General features: G+C 41.1%; 1 protein-coding gene across 1 annotated transcript in view; it reads left to right on the top strand.

The window, feature by feature from the left end:
- The first annotated feature begins 16,275 nt into the window (after positions 1-16,275).
- The window catches only part of LOC128689461 (MAP/microtubule affinity-regulating kinase 3), a 482,834-nt gene continuing 479,335 nt past the window's right edge, over positions 16,276-19,774 (top strand). The window contains exon 1 of the mRNA XM_070086500.1: positions 16,276-16,337. The gene's annotated coding sequence lies outside the window, so the exon portion shown is untranslated. The remainder of the gene's footprint in view (positions 16,338-19,774) is intronic.

Genomic DNA, 19,774 nt, shown 5'->3' on the forward strand with positions numbered 1-19,774 from the left:
CGGTGAGACCGCTAACTTCGCAAGAGCATAATTCCGTAAGTTTTCCATCAAATTTCATACTTTTGGTGTCATTATGATCAGGAAAAGATTCTCTATCATTGCATAAGATTTTTTTTTTTTTTCCCAAGAAATTTTTGACCCTGAGAACAAGTTTAGGAGAGGGCCTCTCGACCCTGAAAGGGTTAAGAACATAAGAAAGAAGGAACACTGCAACAGGCCTACTGACCCACGTGGAGCAGGTCCAATCCTTCCCCCCTCCCCCCCCAATTTAGCCCAATGGCCCACCCAGTCTGATCATCTCCACTCAAGGATGGAGCACTGCACCAGACCCAGCCACACAAGTTAGTCAGGTCCAACTCACACCCACTCATGTATTTATCTAACCTATTTTTAAAACTACACAACATTTTAGCCTCAATAACTGTACTCGGGAGTTTGTTCCACTCATCCACAACTCTATTATCAAACCAGTGCTTTCCTATATCCTTTCTGAATCTGAATTTTTCCAACTTGAAACCATTCCTGCGAGTCCTGTCTTGGCTGGAAATTTTCAGTACGCTATATTCATCCTCTTTATTTATTCCTGTTTTCCATTTATACACCTCGATCATATCCCCCGTAATTCTACGCCTTTCGAGAGTGCAGATTCAGGGCCCTCAGTCTATCCTCATAGGGAAGATTTCTGATACATGGGATCATCTTTGTCATCCTCCTCTGTACGTTTTCCAGAGCATATATATCCATTCTGTAATACAGTGACCAGAACTGAGCAGCATAGTCTAAATGAGGCCTAACCAAGGATATATAGAGTTGAACAACCTGAGGACTTCTATTATTTATACTTCTAGATATGAAGCCAAGAATTCCGTTAGCTTTATTGCGAACACTAATGCACTGTTGTCTTGGTTTTAGGTTACTGCTAACCAGATTTCCTAAATCCTTTTCTCAATCAGTAGTATTAAGATGTACATTACAGTGGACCCCGGGTTTACGATCACCTCCCAATGCAACCAATTATGTAAGTGTATTAATGTAGGTGAAATGGACAAATCTAATTCACAATAGTATTCCTTATGGGAACAAATTCGTTAAGTACTGGCACCTGAACATACTTCTGGAATGAAATAATATCGTAAACCGGGGGTCCACTGTATTTAGTTTATATGTGGCATGGTTATTTACCTGTCCAACATTTAGAGCTTTGCATTTGTCAATATTAAACTGCATCTGCCACTTCTCCGACCATTGCATCAGTCAATTCAAATCATCCTGGAGTGCTCTAGTGTTCTCATTAGAATGAATTGGACGGCCTATTTTGGTGTCATCAGCAAATTTGCTTACGTCGCTATTTATCCCCTCATCTGTGTCGTTTATGTAAATTGTGAACAACAACGTGCCCAACACTGACCCCTGAGGAACACTGCTTGTGACGTGCCCCCATTCTGATTTCTCCCCATTTATGCAAACTCTCTGCTGTCTATTTGTAAGCCATGCCTCTACCCAGGAAAAAATTTCTCCTCCTATTCCGTGTGCCTTAAGTTTCCTCAATAGCCTCTGGTGTGGAACTCTATCGAAAGCCTTACTGAAGTCCATATACACAATATCATATTCATTACCATGATCTACCTCCTCAAACACCTTAGTGAAAAAAAGTTAGTAAATTCGTAAGACAGGAACGCCCCTTTGTAAAACCGTGTTGAAATTCTTTAATCAATCTGTGCCTGTCAAGATGGCTACGAATTGCTTCGGCAGTTATTGATTCCATAAATTTTCCCACTATGGAGGTAAGGCTTATTGGTCTATAGTTTGAAGCCAAGGACCTGTCACCTGCCTTGTAAATAGGTATTACATTTGCCATTTTCCACTTATCAGGCATTATGCCAGTTTGTAGTGATAGGTTAAAAAGATTAGCCAAAGGTATGCCAAGTTCCTCTTTACATTCCTTTAACACCCTTGGAAACAGTTTATCAGGGCCTGGGGATTTGTTAGGTTTTAGTTTCTCTATTTGTCTGAGGACTACGTCACTAGTTACCGCAATCGTACATAGTTTATTATCATATTGTTTTACATAATCTATTATTTCAGGAATATCGCTAGTATTTTCTTGGGTGAAAACTGAGAGGAAGTAGGTACAGTGGTCCTTCGTTTTTCGTAATTAATCCGTTCCTGGAGCCGTTACTATAAACGAAATTTACGATTTACGAATCAATTATCATCCATAAAGCTTTGCACTTTAAGCCACATTGCACAGATTTCCTTAATCTTAGAAGTAGGCAACTTCTTCAATTTCTCTCTCCCCTCCTCCGAAGCAGTTTCCTCAGGTCTGCCCTCTTGCTGTTCAAGATGATCTAGCAGCTCATCAGTGGTTAGTTCTTCAATGTCCTCCACCACCAACTCTTCCACATCCTCCCCACTAACCTCCAACCCCAAGGACTTCCCCAATGCCACAATGGATTCCTCAACTGGCATAGGATTCTCAGGGTTAGCCTCAAACACTTCAAAATCCCTTTTGTCTACACATTCTGGCCACAGTTTTTTCCAAGCAGAGTTCAATGTCCTCTTAGTCACTTCCTCCCAAGCCTTACCTATAATGTTTACACAATTGAGGATGGTAAAATGATCTTTCCAAAACTCTCTTAGTCAGTTGAGTTTCTGAGGTCACTACAAAGCACCTTTCAAACATAGCTTTAGTGTACAGTTTCTTGAAGTTGGAAATAACCTGCTGGTCCATGGGCTGCAGGAGAGGAGGGTTATTAGGAGGCAAAAACTTCACCTTAACCCTTTGACTGTTTCAGGCCCCTCTCTGAAACTGTCATTCTATGTCGCTCAATTTTTGAAAAAAAAAAAAATTATTTTTTCTTATGAAATGATAGAGAATCTTTTCCCGATGGTAATGACACCAAAAGTTCGAAATTTGGTCGAAAACTCGTGGAATTATGCTCCCGCGAAGTTAGCGGTCTCGGCAACATATGCGTATCGGCGATTTCGCCGACTTTGAGCCCAATTTTCAGCCAATTCCATTGTTCCAGTTGACCAAACTCATAGCTATTTCTTTAGAACTCCATTTTGTCTATCAGCTGAGTACAAGAAACCTCCCATTTACTAATTTGGACTACCCAATATGGTGGTCAGAAATTGGCAATTTGGCCAATTTCACGCAAAATAAAAAAGATGCCAATTTCAAAATAGGGTCCAGAATAAACAAGGTAGACATTCGTGGCACTAAAATAACATATGCTCTGTTCATTAGTCACATCTCTAGGCCCCTCTTATATTATTATTGCTTTCTATTTTGATTTTTTATTCATACAAAAAAATACAAAATTTACTGTTATGCAGACGACTGCATTATTGTAAAAATGGTATAAATAATATCAGTGCACTAGTGAAAGAATATTAGACTCCCCAGTTGACGTGTATTGGACGTGTGGTGTGATTTATGTACTCTTGAACATTGGTAAAAATCGAACATTTCCGCTACTTTGAGCTCAGTTTCAAGGTCGTTTTCATCGTCAAAGTAATGAAAATCATCTCTATTTCTGTAATATGTTTTCCATTTTATCACCTAAGACCATGAAAACGCGAATACAACGATAAATACTATACGAAAATACACCTCAAAGTCGGCGTTTTATTCCAAAAAAACGATCAGTTTTTTTTTTCTCATTACGCAATGTGTGCTGCAGGATTTTTTTTATGTGGTGCACACTGACCACACAGACCCATTCTCTCACATGTGGGCCTACCAGCTTTCTCCCACTTGATTTGAAGCCGCTAGAATTATTGAGTATATATACGTCAGAAACATTGGCTCGTAAGACGTATTTATACGTCGAAAACAGTCAAAGGGTTAATGAAGCTCATGTCCCTAGAAAGTCGCTCTGCCACATCTGTAGGATGACCAGGGGCATTGTCTAATACCAGGAGACACTTAAGGTCTAATTTCTTTTCAATTAGGTAATTTTTCACATCGGGGGCAAATGCATGGTGTAACCAGTCATAGAAAAAGTCCCTAGTGACCCATGCCTTACTGTTTGCCCTCCACAGCACACACAGATTAGCCTTGAGGACATTGTTTTTCCTGAACACTCTGGGGGTTTCAGAGTGATACACCAATAAAGGTTTCACTTCGCAATCACCACTAGCATTGGCACACATCAACAAAGTAAGCCTGTCTTTCATAGGCTTATGTCCTGGGAGTGCCTTTTCCTCCTGAGTAATGTACGTCCTGCTTGGCATTTTCTTCGAAAACAGGCCTGTTTCGTCACAATTAAACACTTGTTCAGGTTTCAGTCCTTCACTGTCTATGTACTCCTTGAAGTCCTGCACATATTTTTCAGCCGCTTTGTGGTCCGAACTGGCAGCCTCACCATGCCTTATCACACTATGAATGCCACTACGCTTCTTAAATCTCTCAAACCAACCTTTGCTGGCCTTAAATTCACTCACATCACTAGTTGCTGGCATTTTTTTAATTAAATCGTCATGCAACTTACTAGCCTTTTCACATATGATCGCTTGAGAGATGCTGTCTCCTGCTATCTGTTTCTCGTTTATCTACACCAATAACAGTCTCTCAACATCTTCGAGTACAGTACTTGCGATCTCAGTTTCGAAAACATAGTTGCACCTTTGGCAAGAACAGCTTTCTTGATTGCCGTTTTCTTGCCCACAATAGTAGCGATGGTTGATTGGGGTTTATTATACAACCTGACCAGCTCAGAGATACGCACTCCACTTTCATATTTATCAATGATCTCTTTCTTCATCTCCATAGTAATTCTCACCCTTTTTGCTGTAGGGTAGGCACTAGAAGCTTTCTTGGGGCCCATGGTGACTTATTTTGCAGGTGCAATCACTAAAAAGGCTGTGATAATATGAAATGTTCCAGTTGTATGTTTGGAAGCGACCGCGGTGGCTGGCTGGCTTGTAAACACTGGCACCAAAGGGACAAGTGAGGCACGCTCAGGCCAAAGTGGACGCGTATGGTACGGAACGAAAAGCGCTGGTCGGGTTTTTAAGCGCTAGTCGAGGCAAAATTTTTGCGTTTAAATGAATCGCTAGTCAAATTTATCGTTAATCGATGCAATCGCTGGTTGAGGGTCCACTGTAGTTAAATTGGATAGGAAATGGCGGACGCTTCCGCCGCTACCTCTGCCACCATATTATGGCTTATTTTATTCATTCTAGAGTATATATCATGAATCATGATAGATAAATAAGCCATACAGTTGATAATAGTGTCATATTAGAGTATTTTTTCTCGTCTCTACAGAGTGCAGGAACGAATTAATGGCTTTTCAATTAATTTAAATGAGGAAAATTAATTTGATATACAAGTAAATTGAGTTACAAGCTATTCTCCTAGAATGGATTAAACTTGAAAGTCAGGTTCCACTACATTTTTCTTATTTAAAAACCCATAACAAAAAAAATGGTGTTTCTTTTTTTTTGGGGGGGGGGGGCTGGAATGGATTAATGGCATTTCAATTAATTTCAGTGAGGAAAATTGATTTGATATACGAGCAAATTGAGTTACGAGCTCGGTCATGGAACAGATTAAACTTAGCCAAGGTACCACTGTATGAACTGAGAGTACAGTGTGCCTGATGCAAAGGAGAGCTAAGTGCCCACTATTATTTCTGTAGAAGTATGAGAAGGACGTACTGTAAATGGCATGACTGTAAATGTGAAAAATACCCATGAAAATATTAAATAACAGAAGTGTTTGAGTGTTTTGTAAGAATAAAGTACTTTGTAGTAATTTAGAGCCCCTGAATATGTGTAAGTGCACTAAAGTGCTCATTTTTCTCCTACATTAACATTTTGACTGATATTTAATTATATAAGATCTGTCTGAATCATGTGTAATGTTCAAGATGAAACAAAAATTAACCCTTTCAGGATCCCCAGGCCCTCTCCCAGACTTCTCAGGGTCACCCAAATTTCAAAAAAAAAAATTATTTTTTCTTATGAAAAGATAGAGAATCTTTTCCCGATCACAATGACACCAAAAGTGTGAAATTTGATGGAAAACTTATGGAATTATGCTCTCGCGAAGTTAGCGGTCTCGACGATGTTTACGCATCGGCGATTTTGTCCACTTTGAGACCTGTTTTCGGCCAATTCCAGTGTACTAGTCAACAAAAATCATAACTTTTGCTAGAACTCCATTTTTCTATCGAATGAATACAAGAAACCACCCATTTATCGATTTCAACTATCCAATACAGTGGTCAGAATTTAGCAATTTTGCCAATTTTACACAAATTTCAAAAGATGCCAATTTCCAAATAGGGTCCAGAATTAACAAGACAGACATTCCTGGCACTAAAATAACATTTCCTCTGTTCATTAGTCACATCTTACATTCCTTTGCTTTCCACTTTGAATTTTTATTCTCACAAAAAATAGAATATTTACTGTTATGCAGACTACTGCATTAGTGTAGAAATGGTATAAATAATATCAGTGCACTTGTGAAAGAATATTAGACTCGCCAGTTGATGTGTATTGGACGCTTGGCATGATTTGTTTACTTTTGAACTTTGGTAAAAATCGAACATTTCTGCTACTTTGAGCTCAATTTCAAGGTTGTACTTTTAATTATAAAACCAGTCAAAATCATCTCAATTTCTGTAATATGTCTTCCATTCTATAAAATGAGACCAGGAAAACTAGAATACAACAATAAATACCATACAAAAATACAGTGCGAAGTCGCTGTTTTAATCCAAAAACACGGTTAAATTTTTTTTTTCTCATTACACACTGTGTGCTGCAGGATTTTTTTTATACTGCGCACACAGACCACATAGACCCATTCTTTCATATGTAGGCCTACCAACTTTCTCTCACTAGATTTGAGGGCACTAGAATTTAGGCGTACTAGTACGCCAAAAACCCTGGTGCGTGAGCCATACTAGTATGTCCGAGACCCTGAAAGGGTTAATGGCATGTTCATGTGTAGTTGACCAAACATTGACCATTTTGGATAACTTCTAATACTGTAATACAATGTTAGGTTTTTACAAACCAGTTTTTAAGTAAAGTGAAGAAACATATAAATATCCTCTTCATGGGATTATAAATCCATCGCTTATAACTTCATCTCCATTATCATGAATGATACTCCTGATAATGGAGAACATGATTCTAGTACATAATAATGTACAAGACATGACAAAACGTATGAGCATAGAATACAGTAGAAAATACACTGACACAGCAAAACACAAGAAAAAATAAAAAAGTTTGGTAACCAAACTAGTAAGGAGATATTATATGTCCTCCATGTTACTCTGCAAGAAACCATAACACTGAATAAACAGAAAACTAAATTCATCAAATGAGGGTAAACTGTAATTATTTCGAAGGAAGTTGTTTAATACATGAACTCTCCAAAATTCTTAGGTCCAAAGTGTTAAGTGCTTTAGCTGTAACTTTTAAAGTCATCTGGACTTGGTGTATGATTATGAAATTCAGAATTACGTCTGATAACTGAGTTAGGTGATTTGGTCAAAGGGGAAAGGCTTCTACATAATGATCCCCTGTTGTCACAGACTGTTCTTGATACACTACATTTGAGCACAGGGGGCTGCAGTGAAATCTTGAAACATGAAATGGCTACCGACAGTTAGTGGGTTTACAAAAGAAATTTTGTATTAATTTGTGGATAACTAGCTTGATGAAGTTTTGAACTGTACTTCCTTATATTATGACACTTGTTTCCATAAAATGGAAGGTTAACATACCTGTCTAGGAATTTTAAATATATTTTAAAAGAACTTCTTTTCAAAGAATGGTTTCAATATTTTCTAGATTGCAAGGGATAGATATTCCACAAGATAAAATTCTGCAAAAAATTCATTTCATTATAAAATGTAGACTAAATGGACCACGAGTAGCTTCTTTAGTAGAGTATATTATGTGCTCACATTTACAGGATGAGGTATGCACTTTGCATTTTTATATCAGTTTTATTAAAAAATGCAGTTAAAATGTTATTCAATAGGTGCTACTTATTATGTTCCACTTGGTCTGCGTATGATAGTGAAATTAAATTCTTGCAGAATTGTTTGTATCTTATGTAATAACTATCCATTGCCATTATATCAAAAAATATTGAAATCTTTCTTGGAAAATAAGTTCTCTTAACAAAAATTTGTTTACAATTCCATAAGATATTAGCCATTTTAAATTTCCATTTTATGGATGTGTGAGCCATAATATTAGAAAGTTCAAAGTTATTTCAAGTAAGTTACCCACAAATTAAATATAAATGAATTTTTTTGTAAAACCACTTAAAATTTGTAGCTATTTCAGGTTGTAGGATCATTATTGCATCCATTCTGTGCTCATACGTAGTGTACCAGTTCACTTTTTTTTAACTAATGTTAGATGTGTAGGAAGTACAGGTGAGCCTTGCTTATACAACAGGTTAGGTTCTGGGTTACTGCTGTAAAATAAAAATCACTGTTAAGTGAAACATACCCTATTTACACAATCAAATATTAAGTGAGCAATGGACAGTTCATACATTACTTACCTGAAAATATTGTCAGCGAATATATTTATTGTAGGAAGTCTGAATAAATGAAGAATGGTTATAATTGAAAACTCCTGCATTAGTGAAGCGCTGTAAAGTGGGCCTATGTATACTTCACAAAATTTTAAGAATAGTTTGACTCAGGAGTAGACAAGCCTGGCCCAGGGCTAGGCTGGGAGAATAGGAAAACTCAAGAAACCCTTCAAAGGTATATCAAAGATGTATCAAAGGAGCTTTACTCCTTTGGGCAAAACAGGTCCCTCAGCTATCAGAATTCATTCTGAATCTCATAATCATGAACAAAGTTCAGATGACTTTAAAATACGTATAGTTAAAGCACGTAGCACTTAGGATTTAAGAACTTTAATGAGCTTATGTATTATAAAACTTAAACCTGGATTGTGATAATGATTCCGTAATTAACTTATTTACTGATATTTATTGTTTAACCTCTTTTGGAGAGTAATTCATACAGGACATATTACACCTTACTTTTTTTTTGTATTTTCTGTTGTATACTGTGATTACAGAGTATATTATGTTTCAGAATGTGGTGGTGATGGATTTACTGCTGAAATGTTGATTCTTTCTGTTGTAAATATCCTATCTAGAGATGTTTGTCTTTACCACCTAGAGTCCATTACAAATAACATTTAATAACACAAGAACAGAAGAATACTGCAGCACGCTTACTGGCTCATATATGGCAGGTCCTCTAATCCAGACCCTCCCAACTCAAATACTTGTTCAACTCATTCTTTAAACAACTCATTTTGTAGCCTCATTAATCTTAATACATGCTATGTAGGTTCCATTCAAAGTCAGCCCTGCTCATTTTTTTTATTTGTCAAGTCTATTTTTAGTTTCCTGAGGTTTTAGCCTCAATAGCCCTACTTGGCAGATTGTATTTTAAAGTAAATTTATATTTTTCAGGTAAGGTCATGAAATGTCGGAAGCGGTCTCCATAGGGTGAGTATCAGCCATAACTTTGGGTAAATACATGTTCTGGGAAATACCAGTGTGCACGCTGCCACCACTTGTTTATTGTTTAGGACATTTATGTGAGGGGTGCAGTCCCGTCAGAGCACCCCTAGGCAGTAGTTATGGTTGTGCTGCTGAGTCACTACCTCAAGGTAGTTATAATGTGCTGCTGGATCACTGTACAACCGGGTAGTTGTGGTGGTGGTGCTAAGTCACTGTGCCACAAGATAGTTTTGCTACCATGCTAATATCAGTATTGCTACATCCTGTCTTGAGGTACGTATCAGTAATGTAGGCACCGCAGCCCTGCTCATCAAGAACTCGAGGAACTTTTGTGTTTTCATAGACAGGGATTTGTAATTTTAATATATATTAAGAATTACTAACACTCCTAATGGTCTTCATGAAAAAAAAGGTTAAGTTCCTAGAGCCAGTTTTTGATGAGTAGGGCTGCGTTGCCTACGTTATTAATAATTCATGCCAGCAGGTAGCAGGACTTAACAGGCTTCTAGCTGTCTTAATAGGGAACTTAAGGTCAAGTAAGTTCTTGCTCTGCCAGGCTGTAGTGCCTACGTTTACTATATGCTAGTATCAGTAGCAACCTGATTGATCAGGCCATAACTTGGTAGGCCTGGTTTGGGACTGGGACGCCGGAATCGACTATGGAAAGACACGAGGCATAATGTAAGGTCGAGCGTGGAGAGCAGGTTGGTAGTGGGCGGGAGTGTGTGGTTAAACCTAATACCTGCCTCACACACCACAAAGTGAAACACCATAAGCAGGTTGGTGACGATGCCTACCAGTGTTTGTGCATTTTGTTCTTATTATTAATGTATCACTGATGTAGTGAGGGGGAATTCACGTGTCACTCCAGTCTATGTTGCCTTCCTTTAATTACTTTGTTTCGTGTGATTTCTTCCGCAATATACACGATTCTAATGAGGACTCCACTGGAGCATACTTGTAGATTCAGGTCGTCGTCATCGTCCTTGCGGCAATAATTCACAGGTTGATAAGTCAGACATCGCGCTAGAAGCTTGTAGTCCAACATGGCACCACAGCCCGGCTGATCAGGAACTTTTCAAGTTCCATTTTCAAGACTGCCAGGGGTCTTGGTAATTTCGCTTGTATATGAATATAGTGTTAAAAAGCATTAGATACTTTGTAATTATTGATTTATCTTCAGTGTACTTGTTGCATCCTTGCTTGGAGCAAGGCTCACATTATCGCAGGCCGTAAGCTAATTGTTATCTCTACAATAAGCGGTTAGTACAGCCGTACATAGTTAACACGAAAGTTCAGGTGTAAACTCCAGGTATGCACCTGAGCTGATGCTTGTAAGTGAGGGCGTGTGAAGGGCTGAACGTACACATGACACTAGTGTAGTATTTCGTGGTGCGCACATCCGCGAGTCTCTGGTGTCACAGGTAAACCTAAACTGTGAACGTGAGTCCTGGTAACGTAGATGACTCACCAGTGTGGTGCTCGAGCTCGCCCACCTCTCCTAACCCCTCAGTCCCCACCTAACCCTTATCACTCAGACTTTCCCTCCTCGCAGAGACCGGAATACTGTATTCAAAGAATAACCCACCCAGGTAATGATGATTTTTCAAACAACAATGTGAAGATGCGACAAACTAATTTGCACTAGTTTACAGGGATATAAACACACACCACACTCCACACCCCACCCCCGATTCAACCATGAAAGTAGAGGCAAGAACATCGAGAAAATGCAGATCAAACAAATGTAAGAGATTGGAAAATCACAGAAGTGGCAGAATTTATTTTCAGGTAAGGAGGAAGATTGCAAAGCAATTTGAAATGGAAATGGCAGCAAAAGCGCTAATGGAAAGTAACTCCAGAGCAACATCAGAAAAAAATATTGCAATACAGCATGATAGAGTAATGTTAAGGAAAGAAGGGGAAAACTCGTAGGAGTTGATACAGAATTGAATAACACTACCTTATACGTGTGACTCATTCTTGAGTATGCAGCACCAGTATGTAACCCTTTCCTACCATAAATTGAAACGTTAAAGTTCAGAGGAGTTCATCCAGACTAGTACAAGATGAATGAGATGAAAAAATAAATGCAAGTGCTAGGCCTTTTGTTACTTGAAGAATGAAGAACTAGAAAGGGATATGCTCACGATACAGATGTGGTAGGCTCTAATCAAATTTAATTATCACTTGCAGTATCGCTGGTCTTTGTCTCGTGAACAGGTAAGGAAATCCTGCCTTAGTCGTATCTCAGTCTTTGTATTAGCGACAAAGTCTGATTTCAACAAATCCACGTAATAGGACCTGCATGAAAGTGATGTAAATGATGTACTGCTCGAAGAGAAAACGAAGAGCCACGATGTCTGAGGAAATTCACAGTAAAAACCTGACGTTAGTATTGAGGTGTCAGTCACTTTACCGACGGTCTTGTCAATAAAAATCCAACGTTCGTAGTGAAGGGTGGATTGGCTTGTTCGTAGGATAGTGGCGTTTCCCACAGGTTGCTCCTCTGGCTCATATTAGAAAGAGCCACTTGTCAGTGGCCCGTATAAATGGAGTAGAAGAAGCTAGTACTAGTACTCCCTACTAGGCTGTATTCACTTTTGGAAATTTGTCCCATCCGTTCGTTATAATCTATTGTAAACTTTGACAGCAGAAATGTTAAGAGACTGCGTCATTATTTACTTAATTGCGAAATAGGCCATATATTATGACAACTTCGCAGATGTTCAAGAGATGTCAAAAAATTTCATCAATGTTTGGCATATTACGAAAAATAAAAGCTGAATACTGTAACTCCGCCAATTGTAAATCATTCTTCACAGCTGCAACTTGCTTAACCAACAAACCCCCTTTTGGTCCAAGGACTTGATCCCGTTAGTACCTACATAGCACATTGACTGTGGTATGTGTTCATAAACAGCTACAGTGTTAAAACAGTTGATCAAACTTGTTTTTATTATTATTATTATTATTATTATTATTATTATTATTATTATTATTACAAAATATGTAACTGAAATTATTATTTATGGCAACTTGTCACTTCTTTAAGAAATTATTATTATTATTATTATTATTATTATTATTATTATTATTATTATTATTATTATTATTATTATGGGAAATGAGAGGCTGGTTCGATCCGAGGAAGGCGAGGTCAGGTCCAGTTCCTTTGATTAAGAGCTCCCATCACCGGCATCGAGGTTCCTCTCTTCATGGGTTAACTTTCGGTAGAGCTTTGGGGCCCAGTCCCAAGATTAAAAAATGTGCCTATGCAATAATGACTCTCACACAGGATGAATGTCGGGGTGCATATTTGTCCTTTGGACTGAGGTCAAGACAAATGTCTTAACTTACAGATTTTTACATTGTAAATGTTTAGGCACTGGATCCAAACCAGTGCCTTGAAAGGATCAACTTCCTGGCAGCTGAAGCATGTTCTAGGCATATTCCCCTAAGTAAGAAGAAGAGCAGGAATAAACTGGAGAGAGAAAGACGCTCCCTCTACAGAAGACGACGAAGAGTCACTGAGCTCCTCAGGAGTGCTAGAATATCTGATAAACGAAAGGAGATGCTGACCAGGGAAGTGGAAACTATCGAACTTAAGTTAAATGACTCTCAAAGGAACCAGGAGAGACAGGAGAAGCTTAAAGTTATTAGTGAAATTGAAAGAAATTCGAAATATTTCTTTTCATATGCCAAAAACAAGGCAAATACCACCTCTAGTATTGGGCCCTTACTCAGACAGGATGGGACTTACACAGATGACAACAAGGAAATGAGTGAAATACTGAAATCCCAGTACGACTGTGTGTTTAGTGAGCCACTAATCAGTCTGAGGATCGACGACCCAAATGATATCTTCATGAATGAGCCTTATAACTCCATAAATGTATGCCACATTTCCGATAGACTTTGAAAAAGCCATTGACAACATGCCCATGCACTCAGCCCCGGGCCCAGACTCCTGGAACTCTGTATTCATTAAGAACTGCAAGAAACCCCTCTCGCGTGCCCTAAGTACACTATGGAGGAGGAGCTTGAACATGGGTGAAATTCCACAGTCACTTAAAACAACGGATATAGCCCCACTCCATAAAGGTGGCAGCAAAGCATTAGCTAAGAACTATAGACCAATAGCTCTGACGTCCCACATCATAAAAGTCTTTGAAAGAGTGCTAAGAAGCAGGACTGCAAATTACCTGGATTCCCAAAATCTGCACAATCCAGGGCAACATGGGTTCAGGGCAGGTCGCTCCTGCCTCTCACAACTACTGGATCACTATGATATGGCCTTGGATGCACTGGAAGAAAATCAGAATGCAGATGTAATATACACAGACTTTGCAAAAGCGTTTAACAAATGCGATCATGACGTAATAGCGCACAAAATACGTGCTAAAGGAATAACTGGGAAAGTGGGGAGATGGATCTTCAACTTCCTAACAAATCGAACACAAATAGTGGTCAACAGAAATCGGAGGCTGCCATAGTGAAGAGCTCTGTTCCACAAGGCACATTACTCTCCCCCATCTTATTCCTCATCCTCATATCAGACATAGACATAGAAATATACACCACAGCATCGTATCATCCTTTGCGGATGATACTAGGATCTGCATGAGGCTGTCATCTGCTGAGGACGCGGTTAACCTCCAAGAAGATATAAACAAAGTTTTCCAGTGGGCAACGGTAAACAATATGATGTTCAATGAGGACAAATTCCCAACTACGTTATGGAAAACTGGAGGAGATAATAACTAGAACAGAGTATACTACAAACTCTGGCCATACAATAGAGCGGAAAAATAATGTAAGGGACCTGGGAGTAGTAATGTCTGAGGATCTCACTTTCAAGGATCACAACAGTGCCACGATCACAAGTGCAAAGAAAATGATAGGATGGATAATGAGAAAGTTCAAAACGAGAGATGCCAAGCCAATGATGATCCTTTTCAAATCACTTGTTCTCTCTAGGCTGGAATACTGCTGTACATTAACATCTCCATTCAAAGCAGGTGAAATTGCAGATCTAGAGAGTGTACAGAGATCCTTTACTGCACGTATAAGTTCTGTCAAGCACCTTAACTACTGGGAACGCTTGGAAGCATTTGACTTGTACTCGTTGGAACGCGGGGGCGTTGATCCCCGGAATAACCTCCAGGTAACCTCCAGGTTAATATTGTGTCCATTCATTACGTTTGTGATTAGACACCCTGCCTTTCCAATCACTGGATCAAAATTCAGCGCTGTATGACCCTTGTGGGTTTAGGTCTTAGTTATGGTTATAATATTAATGGACTATAAATCATAAAATTAATATGGGGTGCATAATGAAGGTATCACATGATGAACCCAAAAGATACATTAGTTGCGTAGTTGAAGTTTTTCAGTGCAGTAGGTCTGGAATTGCATAATACCTGGTTTCCTGGAGGTTATTCCGGGGATCAACGCCCCCGCGGCCCGGTCCATGACCAGGCCTCCCAATGGATCAGGGCCTGATCAACTAGGCTGTTACTGCTGGCCGCACGCAGTCCAACGTAGGAGCCACAGCCCGGCTGATGCGGCACTGACTTTAGGTATCTGTCCAGCTCTCTCTTGAAGGCAGCCAGGGGTTTATTGGCAATTCCCCTAATGCTTGATGGGAGGCTGTTGAACAGTCTTGGGCCCCGGACACTTACGGTGTTTTCCCTTAGTGTACCAATGGCGCCCCTACTTTTTATTGGGGGCATTTTGCATCGCCTGCTCAGTCTTTTACTTTCGTAGGGAGTGATTTCTGTGTGCAGATTTGGGACCATTCCTTCCAAGATTTTCCAAGTGTAGATTATGATATCTCTCTCCCTCCTGCGTTCCAACGAGTACAAGTCAAGTGCTTCCAAGCGTTCCCAGTAGTTAAGGTGCTTGACAGAACTTATACGTGCAGTAAAGGATCTCTGTACACTCTCTAGATCTGTGATTTCACCTGCTTTGAATGGAGATGTTAATGTACAGCAGTATTCCAGCCTAGAGAGAACAAGTGATTTGAAAAGGATCATCATTGGCTTTGCATCTCTCGTTTTGAACGTTCTCATTATCCATCCTACCATTTTCTTTGCACGTGCGATCGTGGCACTGTTGTGATCCTTGAAAGTGAGATCCTCAGACATTACTACTCCCAGGTCCCTTACATTAATTTTCCGCTATATTGTATGTCCAGAGTCTGTAGTATTCTTTGTTCTAGTTATTATTTCCTCCAGTTTTCCATAACGGAGTAGTTGGAATTTGTCCTCATTGAACATCATATTGTTTACCATTGCCCACTGGAAAACTTTGTTTACATCTTCTTGGAGGTTAACCGCGTCCTCAGCAGATGACAGCCTCATGCAGATCCTAGTATCATCCGCAAAGGATGATACGGTGCTGTGATGTATATCTCTGTTATACAACTTCCTATCTAGGATGGTGTTTAGACAGAGCTGTGGAGTAGACTAGTCTACTCATAACAGAATTTGGATCTCAAGTCAACTCGTGGACACCGCCTCGGAACTTTTCACCCAGACTGTTCCTCCCAGCTGGTGGTCATAGTTGTCACACATCTATATATTATATTGTTGTTAATTTTGTAATTGCATGGATAGGTGTTTGTTAAGTTCACCAGGATTTGCATTTAATTCACTTGTGCGATATTAAGAAAGGAAATTATTTAGTTTGAAAAATACAGTTGAGGTAGAGGAGGCATTTGGCAACTGCGAGTGGGTTGGTTCCCGGTGTAAGGCTTGACCGGCCGCGCTGACTCAGTTCCTGGGAGTGCTCAATGTGGGAGGTGTGTGTGTGTGTAGGCGCTTAGAAAAAATTATGCCGTTTTTAATGCTTTCATTTATATTTTATTTGAAGGTGTATAATTTAATGACTGTTTACTTATGCATTCGTTAATATAATACTTGTTCATTAATCCAGTGAAATTATAGATAACGGTGTACGAGTTGCAGCAAACTTAAGTGATTTTAAGTGTTCCGGTGGGTATATTTGTGAGTACCACTTTCACTAGAAACAATGTGCGAATCACATCAGCATAGCTGACCACCGCCTATGTGCGCTCAGGTTTGAGGCTAGGCTCCAGATCTGGATGATGGACAGGCAAACACAAGCCAGGCCGGGCTGGAGGAGGCACGCCAAGGTGAGGCAAGACGCCAAAGTGGACACTTAATTGTGTGAGGGAGGCATTGATAAGGTCGAATTGATACTTAATTCATTATCAGAGGTGAGAGTTTAAGGGAAAGGGGGATAGGAGTGCGATGTGGTGGGAGGAGAAAGTTGAATGAAAGCGAGGCCTGGTTCAGAGGCAAAGTGGACCTTTTAAGGAGTGTGGGGGATTTCCTTAATAATGAAGGGCTCTTCATTCGACGGCTTGGAGCCACGCTCATCCTCCACATCAAATATGATTACCACCCATCCCCCAAGCACTGTATGACTCAGAGGTTTAATAATCATTTGGGCCGGATGAAGCAACGTGAGTATGTATTAAAAAAAAAAAAACACTTGCCACCCAAGGATGAGGTTACGAGTGAAGGTACGACTGTGTGATGGCTACTAAAGGCAGGCTTGGATTAAATGTTTAATGACTCGTGAATGTGTTACTAAAATAACGACTCGTGAATATGTTAAAAATGTAATGGCGTGGTGAATGTGTTGCTATAGTAACGACTGGGGAAAGATGAGTTAACAGAGTAACTGCTGAATAAATATATTTTACTAAAAGGACAGCCAGGTGAAAATAATTAACAAAAGGGACAACTGGAAGGGAAAAAGTAGAGAGAGAGAGGAGGGTAGGAAGAAGGAAATATAAAAATTATCGCTCCAACTGCTCATTGGCCTATACTAGGCGGCTGGTCCTCGAGTTCCCAAGTAACTCGACTGGTTCTCCAGTTCCCCACAAACAATGCTGGTCGTCCAGTCCCCCCGCCCACAAACGAGGCTGGTTCTCGAGTCCCCCTCACTAACGAGGCTGGTTCTCGAGTCCCCCTCACTAACGAGGCTGGTTCTCGAGTCCCCCTCACTAACGAGGCTGGTTCTCGAGTCCCCCTCACTAACGAGGCTGGTTATCGAGTCCCCCCCACTTACGAGGCTGGTTATCGAGTCCCCCCCACTTACGTGGCTGGTTATCGAGTCCCCCACTAACGAGGCTGGTTCTCGAGTCCCCTCACTAACGAGGCTGGTTCTCGAGTCCCCCTCACTAACGAGGCTGGTTCTCGGGTCCCCCCCACTAACGAGGCTGGTTCTCGGGTCCCCCCACTAACGAGGCTGGTTCTCGGGTCCCCCCACTAACGAGGCTGGTTCTCGGGTTCCCCCACTAACGAGGCTGGTTCTCGAGTCCCCCCACTAAAGAGGCTGGTCCTGCTGTCCCCCTCACTAAAGAGGCTGGTCCTGCTGTCCCCCCAACTAACGAGGCTGGTCCTGCTGTTCCCCTGACTAACGAGGCTGGTTCTGCAGTTCCCCTGACTAACGAGGCTGGTTCTACTGTCCCCCCACTAACGAGGCTCGTCCTATTGTCTCCCCGCTAACTAGTCTGGTCCTGCTGTCCTCACGCTAACGAGCCTGGTCCTACTCCCTCCCCCCCCGCTAAGGAGCCTGGTCCTACTGTCCCCCCGCTAACGAGCCTGGTCCTACTGTTCCCCCCTGCTAACGAGCCTGGTCCTACTGCCCCCTCCCCCCGCTAACGAGCCTGGTTCTACTGTCCCCCTCGCTAACTTGGCAGGCCCTGCTTGATTCAAGGAATCGGAGTTACCATGCATTTACTTGGATCAAATCTACCTCAAACACTATATGATCCTTACTGGTTTAGCGCTTCCCCGCGGTTTTAATGAAACTGGCGTGTAGATCTGGAGCTTAAGTCTTGTGTTCATGGAAAGATTCTCTGATCTGGGCCGGGCGTGGAGGCGTTGACCATCCTTCACGGATACTTTGGGTTCCATTTTTTTTGTCCCTCTTGTAATATGGAAAGCAAAGCTGCTCCAGGTAGGTAGCTCTGCTTTAAGTAATTGAGGACTCGGCAACGACAGGTTGGTATACCTGTGACTGGTTTCCAGAGTTTTTCTTCTCGCGAAATCCGGCCCGGGGACAGGCTTTTCTGTGTATTGCCAGGTCAGCTGTTGCTGTTGGCGGCATGTTGGGCCCATATATTCATCACAGACTGGTTGATCTGACACTTTTAACTTTGGGACCTCGTTTTATTTATAGCATAACGACTGGCAATGGAAGACAAACGGTAGGTCTGGGTATGGGAGTTGTCGAATGAAGGGGACGTCGGGGTATGGGGTTGCTGAATGAAGGGGACGTTGGAGTATGGGGGTTATTGAATAAAGGGGACGTCGGGGTATGGGGGTTATTGAATGAAGGGGACGTCAGGGTATGGGGATTGTTGAATAAATGGGACGTTGGGGTATACCTTGAGGTTACCTGGAGGTTATTCCGGGGATCAACGCCCCCGCGGCCCGGTCCATGACCAGGCCTCCCGATGGATCAGGGCCTGATCAACTAGGCTGTTACTGCTGGCCGCACGCAGTCCAACGTACGAGCCACAGCCCGGCTGATCCGGCACTGACTTTAGGTATCTGTCCAGCTCTCTCTTGAAGGCAGCCAGGGGTTTATTGGCAATTCCCCTAATGCTTGATGGGAGGCTGTTGAACAGTTTTGGGCCCCGGACACTTATGGTGTTTTCCCTTAGTGTACCAATGGCGCCCCTACTTTTTATTGGGGGCATTTTGCATCGCCTGCCCAGTCTTTTACTTTCGTAGGGAGTGATTTCTGTGTGCAGATTTGGGACCATTCCTTCCAAGATTTTCCAAGTGTAGATTATGATCTATCTCTCCCTCCTGCGTTCCAACGAGTACAAGTCAAGTGCTTCCAAGCGTTCCCAGTAGTTAAGGTGCTTGACAGAACTTATACGTGCAGTAAAGGATCTCCGTACACTAGATCTGCGATTTCACCTGCTTTGAATGGAAATGTTAATGTACAGCAGTATTCCAGCCTAGAGAGAACAAGTGATTTGAAAAGGATCATCATTGGCTTGGCATCTCTCGTTTTGAAAGTTCTCATTATCCATCCTATCATTTTCTTTGCACGTGCGATCGTGGCACTGCTGTGATCCTTGAAAGTGAGATCCTCAGACATTACTACTCCCAGGTCCCTTACATTATTTTTCCGCTCTATTGTATGGCCGGAGTCAGTAGTATACTCTGTTCGAGTTATTATCTCCTCCAG

The sequence above is a fragment of the Cherax quadricarinatus genome, chromosome 18 (genome assembly GCF_038502225.1).
Source record: "Cherax quadricarinatus isolate ZL_2023a chromosome 18, ASM3850222v1, whole genome shotgun sequence".
NCBI classification, from domain to species: Eukaryota; Metazoa; Arthropoda; class Malacostraca; order Decapoda; family Parastacidae; genus Cherax; species Cherax quadricarinatus.